Source organism: Triturus cristatus, chromosome 7, assembly GCF_964204655.1.
Source record: "Triturus cristatus chromosome 7, aTriCri1.1, whole genome shotgun sequence".
In the NCBI taxonomy this organism is placed as follows: domain Eukaryota; kingdom Metazoa; phylum Chordata; class Amphibia; order Caudata; family Salamandridae; genus Triturus; species Triturus cristatus.
In genome coordinates, this window is record NC_140590.1 from 719391955 (window position 1) to 719404399 (window position 12445).

The 12445-nt window shown below is 56.3% G+C and overlaps 1 protein-coding gene, 1 non-coding gene and 1 pseudogene across 3 annotated transcripts in view; 2 read left to right on the top strand and 1 right to left on the bottom strand.

Annotated features, from left to right (window-relative positions):
- RPTOR (regulatory associated protein of MTOR complex 1) overlaps window positions 1-12445 on the bottom strand; it is a 1825560-nt gene that overhangs the window by 1023069 nt on the left and 790046 nt on the right. The window lies entirely within an intron of this gene.
- Window positions 10426-10579, top strand: LOC146810413 (5.8S ribosomal RNA). The gene has a single exon (XR_014967044.1). It is a non-coding gene; the product is annotated as a 5.8S ribosomal RNA (ribosomal RNA).
- The window catches only part of LOC146810414 (28S ribosomal RNA), a 1245-nt pseudogene continuing 9 nt past the window's right edge, over window positions 11210-12445 (top strand).

The following is a 12445-nucleotide window of genomic DNA, read 5'->3' on the forward strand; positions in this document are numbered from 1 at the left end:
GGAGCCCGAGATGGTGTGCGGCGGGCCCGGGGAGGCTTCTCTTGTGCCTCTGGGCCTGGGAGCCCCGGCTTGGTCCAGGGGCCCTGCCGTGCCCCGGGTCTTGTGCTCGGGCCCTGGGCCCCGTCCCCCAGCCTGTCGCTCTGCCAAAGGCCCGGGGTAGGGTTCTGTTGTGCCCTGTGAGCCTCCCCTTGCTTGGGTGGGTTCAGGAAATCCGGCCAGGGCCCCTGAGGCTCCTGGGGAGGGCAGCCTCCCCACCCAGGGCTCTGTCCTCGATCCTGCTGCGTGGCAGGGTGCCGGGGATGGTGTCTGGCAGGCCCGGGGAGGCTTCCTTTGTGCCTCTGAGCCTGGGAGCCCCAGCTGCGTCCAGGGGCCTCACGTCGGGTGCTCCGGCCCTGGGCCCCGTCCCCTGGCCTGCCCTGCCAAAGGCCTGGGACGGGGAACAGTTGTGCCCAGGGAGCCTCCCCTTACTTGGCTCGGTTCAGGAGCTCTGGCCGGGGCCCCTAAGGGTCCCGGGGAGGGTGGCCTCCCCATCCCGGGCTCAGTCCTCGGCCCTGCCGCGTGGCAGGGTGCCCAGGATGATGTTCGGCAGGCCCGGGGAGGCTTCTCCTGCGGCTGGGAGACCTGGCTGGGTCCAGGGGCCCCGCCGAGCCCCAGGTCGGGTGCTCCGGCCCTGGGCCCCGTCCCGTCGCTCTGCCAAAGGCCTGGGACGGGGTTCCGTTGTGCCCGGGAAGCCTCCCCTTGCTTGGCTGGGTTCAGGAGCTCCGGCTGGGGCCCCTGAGGGATCCGGGGAAGGCGGCCTCCCCACCTCGGGCTGTGTCTTCGGTCCTGCCATGTGGCTGGGTGCCCGGGATGGGGTCCCGCAGGCCCAGGGAGGCTTCCCCTGCACCTCTGGGCCCGGGAGCCCCGGCTGGGTCCAGGGGCCTGCCGGGCCCCGAGTTGGGTGCTCCGGCCCTGGGCCCCGCCCCCCGGCATGTCGCTCCACCAAGAGCCCAGGACGGGGGTCCGTCGTCCCGTGCAGGCCTCCCCTGCTTGTCAAGGTGTCTGCGGGCCCCGGGTCGGAGGGCCCATTTGGTCCCCCTCGCAGTCTCCATGGCTGGGGCCCAGCTGGGGCCCAGGCCTCTGGTCCCACATGCCCCGGTGCCCGCTCACTCTTTCGTTGGGGCACAGAGCGACCAGATGGCTTCCCTTTAGAGCGCAGCCATCTGGTCGCACCTTTCGCCTCGGCCATCTGGTCGCACCTATCCCCTCGGCCATCTGGTCGCACGCAATGCTTTCCAATGGGGCGACCAGATGGCCAGGCTTCCCTGGAAGTCCAGATGAGGGCTCATTTGCCTCCCCGATCCCAGCGATGGCTCCAGGAGGTCGAGCACATTCGCGCCATGGGTCCCCTCTGTCACCTTGTGTGCACTGATTGCAAGAAAGGGGGGTAATTTTCCTCCGGATTATTAAGGAGAGGGTCAGTCAGACCTCCATGAGGTTTGACGAGTCCGAAACGGTGGAGGGCAGAACCCAGGCCTGCCCGCCGGGGGGCCCAGGGACGCGCCTGCCTCTCATCTCCTTCCCGATGGTCCTTTTTCGCCAAGCCTGCTCAGTTAGACCTACGCCCCTTCCCGACGGGCTGTTCCTCCGAGCCTGCTCGCCCCGGGAGGGGCATCCCACCGCGGAGGGCGGCCTACTAGGGGATGCCCAGGCCGTACTCTGATCGATTAGGCGCTCTTGGTCCGTTTAGGGATGGACTGCTTGGCCAGCCTCGGCTGTTTCAAGCAAGGAGCTTCCACCCCGCATGCACCGTCCGACTCAAGGGCCTGCTGCCTGGCGGGAGGCCCTTCACCCTACCCAGCAGAGCGAAGGCCGAGCAATCCTGGCAGCTCGTGCCCCCCAGTGGTCTGACCCGAGTGGAAGGGGTCAGATGGCGCCCGGCCCTCGGATGCTGCTGTCCGGCAGGTACGTAGGCCCCGTGTGCTACGCCGTCAACCCTCGCCGCCCAGCACATTTCCACAGCAGCTCAGAACAACCGTTCTGAGGGGTGCCGCCAGGCTCCGGTACCCTTGCGTATCGCTCAGGCTGAACCTTGGCCTGCCTCTCCCTTTCGGGGGAGTCGGGGGAGACGGGTGAGCCTGCCGGTGCCCGTGCGACCGCACCTCTCTACCCCTCCAGCGAGCCCTCCCGCCCAGGTGGGCGGGCTCCTTTCAGCTAGTAGGCTCCCAAGAGGGAGGGGTGTGCGAAGGTTGCCGGTTGGGGAGATGGGCACACGGTTCCCGAACCCACCCCATCAGCAGGTGAGGCTACCTGGTTGATCCTGCCAGTAGCATATGCTTGTCTCAAATATTAAGCCATGCACGTGTAAGTACACATGGCCGGTACAGTGAAACTGCGAATGGCTCATTAAATCAGTCATGGTTCCTTTGATCGCTCCATCGGTTACTTGGATAACTGTGGTAATTCTAGAGCTAATACATGCCGACGAGCGCTGACCTCCCAGGATGCGTGCATTTATCAGACCAAGACCAATCCGGGGTCGCTCAGCCGCTTTGGTGACTAGATAACCTCGGGCCGATCGCATGTCCCAATGACCCGATCGCATGTCCCAATGACCGCGACAATACATTCAAATGTCTACCCTATCAACTTTCGATTGTACTTTCTGTGCCTACCACGGTGACCACAGGTAACGGGGAATCTGGGTTCGATTCCGGAGGGGGAGCCTGAGAAACGGCTACCACATCCAAGGAAGGCAGCAGGCGTGCAAATTATCCACTCCCGACTCGGGGAGGTAGTGACGAAAAATAACAATACAGGACTCTTTCGAGGCCCTGTAATTGGAATGAGTACACTTTAAATTCTTTAAAGAGGATCCATTGGAGGGTAAGTCTGGTGCCAGCAGGCGCGGTAATTCCAGCTCCAATACCGTATATTAAAGTTGCTGCAGTTAAAAAGCTCGTAGTTGGATCATGGGATCGAGCTGGGGATCCACCGCGAGGTGAGCTACCGCCTGTCCCAGCTCCTGCCTTTCGGCGCCCCCTTGATGCTCTTGACTGAGTGTCCTGAGGCTCCAAAGGGTTTACTTTGAAAAAATTAGAGTGTTCAAAGCAGGCCAGTCGCCTGAATATTTCAGCTAGGAATAATGGAATAGGACTCCGGTTCTATTTTGTTGGTTTTCGGAACTGGGGCCATGATTAAGAGGGATGGCCAGGGGCATTCGTATTGTGCCGCTAGAGGAGAAATACTTGGACCGGTTGTGAGAAGTTGGCCTGATGTATGATGTCACTAGTTCTAGTGTACACCTTATATCAGTCCAAATACCCTTATGGTGATTGGTTGTAAAGTCAACCTTATAGACCAGCTATCCTAGTGGTAGCATGGACAAGAGCAGTCTTAGGCTAAACTCTGAATGGCATGTGAAGCCAGCTGTGATACCATATATATTCCCTTGAATACCAAATGAAAGGACACCACAACAGATATATATATAAAATAAAGTGTATTTATTCTAGTCAAACCCTCAGCACTCTTTATGAGATTAGAGGTAAGTACAACACAGTCTTATTTAAGCATACATTAAGTCACACAGGTAAGTAATACAGTTAGGCCCTAGGGGCCACGCAAACCATATACTAAGTAAGTGGTATAAGGACCACTGTCACGGAAATAGGATAGGCCTAGGGAATCGCTGGGGCTACACTACACTAGCAACAGTTAGGAAGTGGGAGGCCCACGGGATTCAGGTGCAGAGTGGAAACACTCACGCGTAATGCGTAAAAGTCGATAGAAATACTAGCAGTTAGAAATTAACAGTTTAAGGACACTTCTGAAGCAGCTAGAGAGTCGAGAATCGGAAACTAGACCCTAGGATAGTCACTGTTATGTTATGTTATTAAATCATTTGTTCAGCGCGCTAACACTGATTAGTTTCTTGGCGCTAAACTTGACAGTAACACAATCAGAGGTGGAAGAGATGGATTAAAAAGCTTGTCTAAAGAGCCATGTCTTCAGTGTTTTCCGGAAGGGTAAGAGATTTTGGCAGGACCGGATTTCCAGGGGAAAGGTGTTCCATAGGCAGGGGGCCAGTGTGGCAAATCTACGTCCACCAGAGCGTTTAAGTTTAAAGGGAGGGGTCTGGAGAAGGCCTAAGTGGAGTGAGCGAAGATTACGGGAGGGAACATATCTGGAGATTAGTTGATTAATAAATTTAGGGCTTTTACCATGTAGTGACTTAAAGATCATACAGCCTGCTTTGAAGAAACAACGTTGTATGACCGGAAGCCAGTGCAGCTTAATGAGAAGAGGAGTAGCCGCCTGCCACCTAGGCTGCTTCAGGATCAGCCTAGCAGCATAGTTCTGCACCATCTGGAGACGCTTGAGTAAATAGTTTGGGAGACCCAAGTAGATGGCATTCGCGTAATCCAGATGGGACAGAACAGTGGCGATCACAACCTGGGTAATAGCTTCTGGCGTTAATAATCGCCTGACCTTCCTGATTTTTTTTAGCTGATAAAAGCACTTGGAGACCACTTGTCCCACTTGTGCTTTTAGTGAAAGGTCACTGTCCACAATGACTCCAAGCGTTTTGGCCGATGGTGAGGGTTGCGGAGCTTGACCCAGATCTAAAGGCCAATAGTGAGGGCCCCAGTACTTAGCACTGTCCCCAGTCAGTACCAATTCGGTTTTACCTGGATTTAGTTTCAGCTGATTTTGATCCATCCAGGATTTAATAAACCTCATGGTTGACTGGAAATGACTCACAGATTTTTCAGAGTTGTCAATGGTAAAGAGTAGCTGCAGGTCGTCTGCATAATTAAAAACTCTCACCTGTTTGTCCCTCAAGGTTTGTATGAGGGGGAGTATGTATATGTTAAAAAGATGGGGTGACAGGGAAGAACCCTGTGGCACTCCACATGAGATGGACTGTTTAACACCAGTCAAGTCCCCCAGACGCACCGCTTGGGAGCGATCCTCCAAAAAGGACCTCACCCAGCAGGCTGCCACGCCCTGTATGCCGGCCTGTCTGACACGCTCGACCAGGATATTATGGTCGACCGTGTTGAAGGCGGCCGACAAGTCCAAAAGCACCAGGGCCTGGGGAGAATGTCTATCTGCGCAGTCTCGAAGTGTGTCCAAAACTGCAGTGACCACTGCCTCTGTAGAGTGTGCAGGCCGGAATCCAGCCTGATGAGGGTCAAAGCAGGACTCCTCCTCCAAAAAATTAGAAAGAGTTTTCGCCACGTGTGCTTCCAGGATTTTTGCCAAGTAAGGCAATAGGGAGATGGGCCTGTAGTTTGCCTTACAACCAGGATCCGCCCCGGGTTTTTTTAATAGTGGTATGACCGTGGCTTTTTTGAAAGCGGACGGGACTATGCCAGACAAGAGGGAATCATTTAGAAGGGCAAGGACAGGGGTTGGATAGGTGGAAAAGCATTCTTTCAGGATACGCGGGGGACAGATATCCAGTGGGGAGCCAGATTTGACTTTCATCATTAGTTCCAAGAGCTGGTCATGAGTTATGGGTTGAAAATTAATAAGAGTGGCAGAGCCAGTCTTTATTGCCATGCCGGTTGTTATTGAGGTCTTAGATTGGGGAATGCTAGTTTTTATGTCTGTGATTTTGTCACTAAAGTAAGAATTCAGTGAGTCGCAAAGACACTGAGTGGGGATTACTTTAGGACGAACATTCTCCAGGTTGGTCAGTTCATTAAAGACAGAGAAGATGTCTTTAGATTTGTTTGAGGAGTCAAGAATGCGAGAAGAGAAATACTCCACCTTAGCTGCAGAGATGGCATTCATATATTCCTTCCTCGCCCTAGTATATTAAATTTTTCCCTCAGTGTCATAATCACGGCGCCACAAGCGCTCAAGCTGACGTAAAGTCAGTTTCCTACTTTTCAAGTCGGCGGAAAACCATCTATTGGCATCCGTGCGCCGTGCAAGTTTGTCTTTTGTACGGGGCATGGAGATTGCTGGCTGCTTGTAGCCAGTCAGTTAGAGAGGAAACTGACAGATTTATGTCATTGTCCAGGAAGGGGACATCATTAGCCAGTGACTGTAAAAAAGCAGTCTTATCCATAGCGTTCCAATTCCTGGCTAATCTGCCAGCAATTGGCACAGTGGATCTGGTGTGAGTGACACAAATTTTAAATTTAAGGATAAGATGATCTGACCATAGGCAAGGCAAAGTTAGCGGAGAGGTCATCACGCAAGTGGTATTAGACCACACTTGATCCAGTATGTGTCCTTTATCGTGAGTGGGGGAAAGCACCAGTTGCTTAAAATTGAGGTTAGACAGGAGGTCGGTCAGTTCCGCCGATTGAGAGCCCTCTGATGGATCTTTGTACCAGTAATTGAAATCACCTACTAACATGACCCTGGCGTGATCCAAAGCTAGATTAGCAACTTGCTCACTAAAGGCCAAGGGAAACCTTGACGACGAAGGGGAGTCACTACCCTTGTGAGCACCGAAGTACCCAAGTTACCTAGCCCACAGGCTGCGTGTGCATAGGTGTGAACTTGCGTCGGGTTTCGTCGTGGACTTCTATGGATGCCTGAAGGAAAGTTGCTGACAGGCAGTCAGTGAAGAGTGTCCGGTGGATCCCAAGGCTGGGATCAAGAAGAGAAGAGACCTGCAAGCAGAGGGGACAGAGTCAAGGTCACTAGCCAGTGACCACGTGGAACCAGGAAGGAACCAGGCGATGTCGTGAAGATTGCAGGTGAAGCTTGTCGCTGCAGCCACGAGGACCAGGGAACGTTGAGGACGACCAGGACCAGGAGGCGGGCTGTCCCACGAAGGCTCTTGCTAACGGCGGCGTCGAAGTTGGACTAGGACTCACCAAGCCTTGGCAAGCGGAACCCACGAAGAACGGAGGACTTGCTTCTGGTGCAGACCAGGAAGGTCTGGGGTGCTTCTCTTTTTCAAAGAAGCAGGAGCCAGTCTGGAGGAGCCAAACCAGCGGTGAAGATTTCAGGATGCGTCGTCACAAAGGCCACTAGCCAGCGGGCAAGCAACCGGACATACGCGGCAAGCAAGAAAATGCAGAAGGGCCCCACGCAGGACTCGTGGAGTGTGGGGGGCTGATCTTCGGTGCAGATGGTGCTTGGGGTTGGGGCTTCTCAATCCCCGGTGCACAACTTCGAGGGTGCCTCAGAAGCTGCGCTTGAAGATACTAGCCACTTTTCCCAGGTAGCCGGTCCCACGTCTCTCGTCGCCTCCACGGATCTCAGCACGGCTGTGGATGTGGATCAGGGTCGGAGAAGTCTGGAAGTCAAGGCTCTGGTCGGGCTCTGCAGTCGGTCCCTCGTAGAACTTCAGCAAAGCAAAGGGTAGTCTCTTGATGGTGCCTGTTTGCACAGGGTAGCCAATCCTTGGCCACAAGGGAGATTCTTCAGTCTTCTTCTTTCGTCGAATGTCGAAGGTCCAGAGTTTCTGTTCAAGTTGCAGGTTCAGGATGATCTAATCTCCTGAGGCCCAGCTACCACTCTTATACTAATCTGGGGGGCTGGGTTACCTGCTAGGTCACGCCTTATGGGTCGGACCTGGGAGGGGGGTGGTTACACCCCCTTCCCTTTGTCCAGTTTCGTGCCAGGACTGGGGCTGGAGTGCCCCAGCACCGGTTTGAACTGGACTATGCATGGGACACCTTGTGTGCCCCAGGCATGTCTCATTCCTTTCAGCCCTCCCTGCCCCAATACACTAAAGTCTGTCTGGGGAGGTGCTAGCACCTCCCCAAGCAGGAAACCTATTGTCCAAGCCTCCCTTGCCGGGATCACTCCCAGCAGCAGGAGGTCAGACTCGTGTCTGTGGCAGCAGCATCCATTTTGTGATGCTGAGGCTTTGGTTAGAGTTAAACAGCAAAGTAGGACTTTAACATGTCTCTCCCTCTAGAAGGGAGGAATAATATCCTCATCACCAGAAATGATATGGGGGTATTATTCCAAAGTGTTAGACACCTTACACGACATGTTTTAATAAAGCCAAACCATAGTTACCATAACCGTTTAAGATTTATAAGGCACTTTAAGAGTATATGGTAGGCTATATCATAGAACAGCTATAAGGACATGGTTCCGAAAGCTGCAGACAGGCTCAGCTCATGCTAGAGCACCATCTCACATGTTACCAAGCACTCTGCCTCCAGGATTGTTAAGGCCTGCCATAGGAGTGGCTGATAGGTACACATGTGTCTATATATAAGGTAGATATAGGTGTACTATATCTAAGCAAGGGGTGATTACACAACCTTGCCCCAGCTGAGTGATCAGCCAGTTGTGTCTGATTGGAAGGCCAGACCAGGGGTGGCATAATACATGCTGCAGCCCCTGGGAGGCCTAGGGTACACCTATGCCCTGGGTACCTAGGGTACACTGTACAGGGTCCAATAAGGTGATCCTTACCAATTGTGTATGTACCTAGGGTACATGGAGTCCATTTTTAAGAGAGAGCAGACAGCCTGAGACCCTGAATGGCAGGATCTCAGGCCAACTAAGTCGAAAAACCAGCTAGACACTAGGCAAAAAGTTGGGGGTAACCATAGTCAGATATCCGGTGCAAGACGAACCCAAGCGAAAGCATTTGCCAAGAATGTTTTCATTAATCAAGAACGAAAGTCGGAGATCGAAGACTATCAGATACCGTTGTAGTTCTGACCATAAACGATGCCGACTAGCGATCCGGCGGCGTTATTCCCATGACCCGCCGAGCAGCTTCCGGGAAACCAAAGTCTTTGGACTCCGGGGGGAGTATGGTTGCAAAGCTGAAACTTAAAGGAATTGATGGAAAGGCACCACCAGGAGTGGAGCCTGCGGCTTAATTTGACTCAACACGGGAAACCTAGCCCGGCCCGGACACGGAAAGGATTGATAGCTCTTTCTCGATTCTGTGGGTGGTGGTGCATGGCTGTTCTTAGTTAATTTTGATAACGAACAAGACTCCTCCATGCTAACTAGTTACGCTACCCCCAGCGGTCGGCATCCAATTTCTTAGAGGGACAAGTGGCATTCAGCCACACGAGATCGAGCAATAACAGGTCTGTGATGCCGTTGATGTCCGGGGCTACACTGAACGGATCAGCGTGTGTCTACCCTTCGCCGACAGGTGCGGGTAACCTGCTGAACCCAGTTTGTGATAGGGATTGGGGATGGCAAATATTTTCCAGTAATGAGGAATTCCCATTAAGTGCGGGTCATAAGCTCGCGTTAGGTCCCTGCCCTTTGTACACACCACCTGTCGCTACTACCGATTGGATGGTTTAGTGAGGTCCTCGGATCAGCCCCGCTGGGGTCGGCAACGGCCCTGGCGGAGCGCAGAGAATACGATCAAACTTGACTATCTAGAGGAAGTAAAAGTCGTAACAAGGTTTCCGTAGGTGAACCTACTGAAGGATCATTAACGGCAGAGCGGCCTGGGCGACTGACGGCGCCAGACCGAAGCCCTCGGCTGCCTCCTGCGGGCACACACCTTAGGCACAGGGCCCGGCCCTGTCCTGCCGCGCCCCGGCCGGCAGACCGGTCTGCGGCCGCATAGGGCGCTTGGGTGAGGACCGGGCCTTCGTCGGGCCTCTTCCACCGGGGAGGACCTGACCGACGCATGAGGGACAGGGGACGGGGGGGCGACCCCGGTCCCCTGTCCCTCTCTGGGGAGGGCTCAGCGGTAGGCCCTCCTAAGACGGAACCCAAGCTCACCCGGCACAACCCCCCGGGGTAGGGGGGAAAACCGAATGGCAGTGCATCACTGGGCTGGTATCAACCCCCTCGAAAGGCTCTGCCACCGGCTGGGCCCTCCCACGCCCATGTCCCGGCCCGACCGGGATCCAGGCGACCGAGGATTGGCCCTTCTCATGTGACAGGGTGGCCTGGAAGAGAAGGGGCCGAGGGCCTGCGAGGGGACTCTGGCTCCTCTCGGTGGGAGGCGTGCGGGATGGGGAGCGACCTGGCTCTTCCCTTCTGGCGCCTCCGACCCGGCCAAGGGTGGGGTGGGCTGGCCTGAAAACGCCAGCCTGCCAGCATGGCTCGGAGCTGCCTAGCTACAGGCGGCTGACGTGCAGGTGGGGTGACCCTCACTCGTTGCCAGGTACTCGGTTTGACCCGGTCCCGTGCAGCCGGGCCGAGGAGTTTGAAGACTGGCGCGGTCCCTCCCTGTCACTCCGGGAGGGACCGGCGGCTGCGTGGCTGCCTGCTCTTGTCGCACCTGGAGCCCCCTTCCTCGCCTGCGGGTGGGTGGGGGGAGGTGCGGGGGGGGGGGGGGGGGGGGGGGAACGGACTCCCAGGCACCTAGTAATGTTTTTTTTTCTCCCGACGGTGCAGTCTGACTCCCAGAGGGGAAGCCTGGAACGGGAAGCCTGGGCCGTCTCACCGCGCGGGCGGTAGACAAACGGTGTCACCTTCCTCCCGCCTCTCCTGCGCCCGCAGGTGGGCAAACGTTTTTGAAAAGTTGCCTGTGACTCTTGGCGGTGGATCAATCGGCTCGCGCGTCAGTAAAGAACGCAGCTAGCTGCGAGAACAAGTGTGAATTGCAGGACACATTGATCATCGACACTTCGAATGCACCTTGCAGCCCCAGGTTCCTCCCGGGGCTACGCCTGTCTGAGGGTTGCTCAATCGTCGCAGGGTTAGCTCCGCTTCCCTTCGTCCCCCCACAAGGTCAGACCCCCTGATCACCCGTGACAGGGTCCCTCACTGGGTCCTGCCGTGGAGGTACGCCGCCGGTGCGCCTAGCCCCGCTTCCCCACCTCGGCAGGGAGGCGGTGTCCAGAGTCTGGTCCACCCCGGGCCTGTCCCAGGGCACCTGGCTGCATGCCGCGCGTGGCTGTCTGTGGTGTCCGCCCGGCTGCCCGCGTCTTAGGCGCCCATCTCCGCAGCCCGCTTCCCAGGGAGGGCGAAGCCCCTCTAGATCTGATCCAGGGAAAGAGGGCGCGCGCACTGCCGGGACGCCATGGCCCCTGCTCTGGCAGGGTCTTAAACCCCCCCCCCCCCCCTTCTGGGTCGGCTTTGAAGGCTTCAGGGTGGCAGGTGGCTCTCCGCTCCGGCGGAGGGTGTTACAGCCCCCCTGGCAGTGGCCACCTCCCCTGGGCACCTGTTGGCGGGGAAGGGGCGTGACTGTCGACTGAGGCGGACTGTTCTCAGTGCGCCCCGACCGCATCGTGCCGCCGGTCGGGGAGGCGCACACCGGGCGCCAAGGGTCTGCAGCGGTGTCGGTTACCCACCGACCCGTCTTGAAACACGGACCAAGAAGTCTAACCCCTGCGCGAGTCGGAGGGCCGAGCAAAACCCTGTGGCGCAATGAAGGTGAGGGCCGGCGCGCGCCGGCTGAGGTGCTCCCACCATGCCCGCTCCATCGGGGAGGTGGAGCATGAGTGTGCGTGATAGGACCCGAAAGATGGTGAACTATGCCTGGCAGGGTGAAGTCAGAGGAAACTCTGGTGGAGGTCCATAGCGGTCCTGACGTGCAAATCCGTCGTCCGACCTGGGTATAGGGGAGAAAGACTAACCGAACCATTTAATAGCTGGTTCCCTCCGAAGTTTCCCTCAGGATAGCTGGCGCTCAGAGCCCCCAGTTTTATCTGGTAAAGCAAATGATTAGAGGTCTTGGGGCCAAAACGATCTCAACCTATTCTCAAACTTTAAATGGGTAAGAAGCCCGGCTCGCTGCGTGGAGCCAGGCATGGAATGCGAATGCCTAGTGGGCCACTTTTGGTAAACAGAACTGGCGCTGTGGGATGAACCGAACGCCGGGTTAAGGCGCCCGATGCTCTTCAGACCCCAGAAAAGGTGTTGGTTGATATAGACAGCAGGACGGTGGCCATGGAAGTCGGAATCCGCTAAGGAGTGTGTAACAACTCACCTCCCGAATCAACTATCCCTGAAAATGGATGGCGCTGGAGAGTCGGGCACATACCTGGCCGCCACCGGCGCTGAGAGCCGCGGGGGCTAAGCAGCGACGAGTAGGAGGGCTGCTGCGGTGCGCACAGAGCCCAGGTGGAGCAGTCGCAGATCTTGGTGGTAGTAGCAAATATTCAAATGAGAACTTTAAAGGCCGAAGTGGAGAAGGGTTCCATGTGATCAGCAGTTGAACATGGGTCAGTCGGTCCTAAGAGATGGGTGAGCGCTGTTTGGAAGGGACGGGCGATGGCCTCCGTTGCCCTGGGCCGATCGAAAGGGAGTCGGGTTCAGACCCCCGAACCTGGAGTGGCAGAGACGGGCGCCCTTGCGGCGTCCAGTGCGGTAACGCAAATGATCCCGGAAAAGCCGGCGGGAGCCCCAGGGAGAGTACTCTTTTCTTTGTGAAGGGCAGGGCGCCCTGGAATGGGTTCGCCCGGAGAGAGGGGCCTGAGCCTTGGAAAGCATTGCGGTTCCAGCGGTGTCTGGTGAGCTCTCGTTGGCCCTTGAAAATCCGGGGGAGATGGTGTAAATCTCATGCCGGGCCGTACCCATATCCACAGCAGGTCCCCAAGGTGAACAG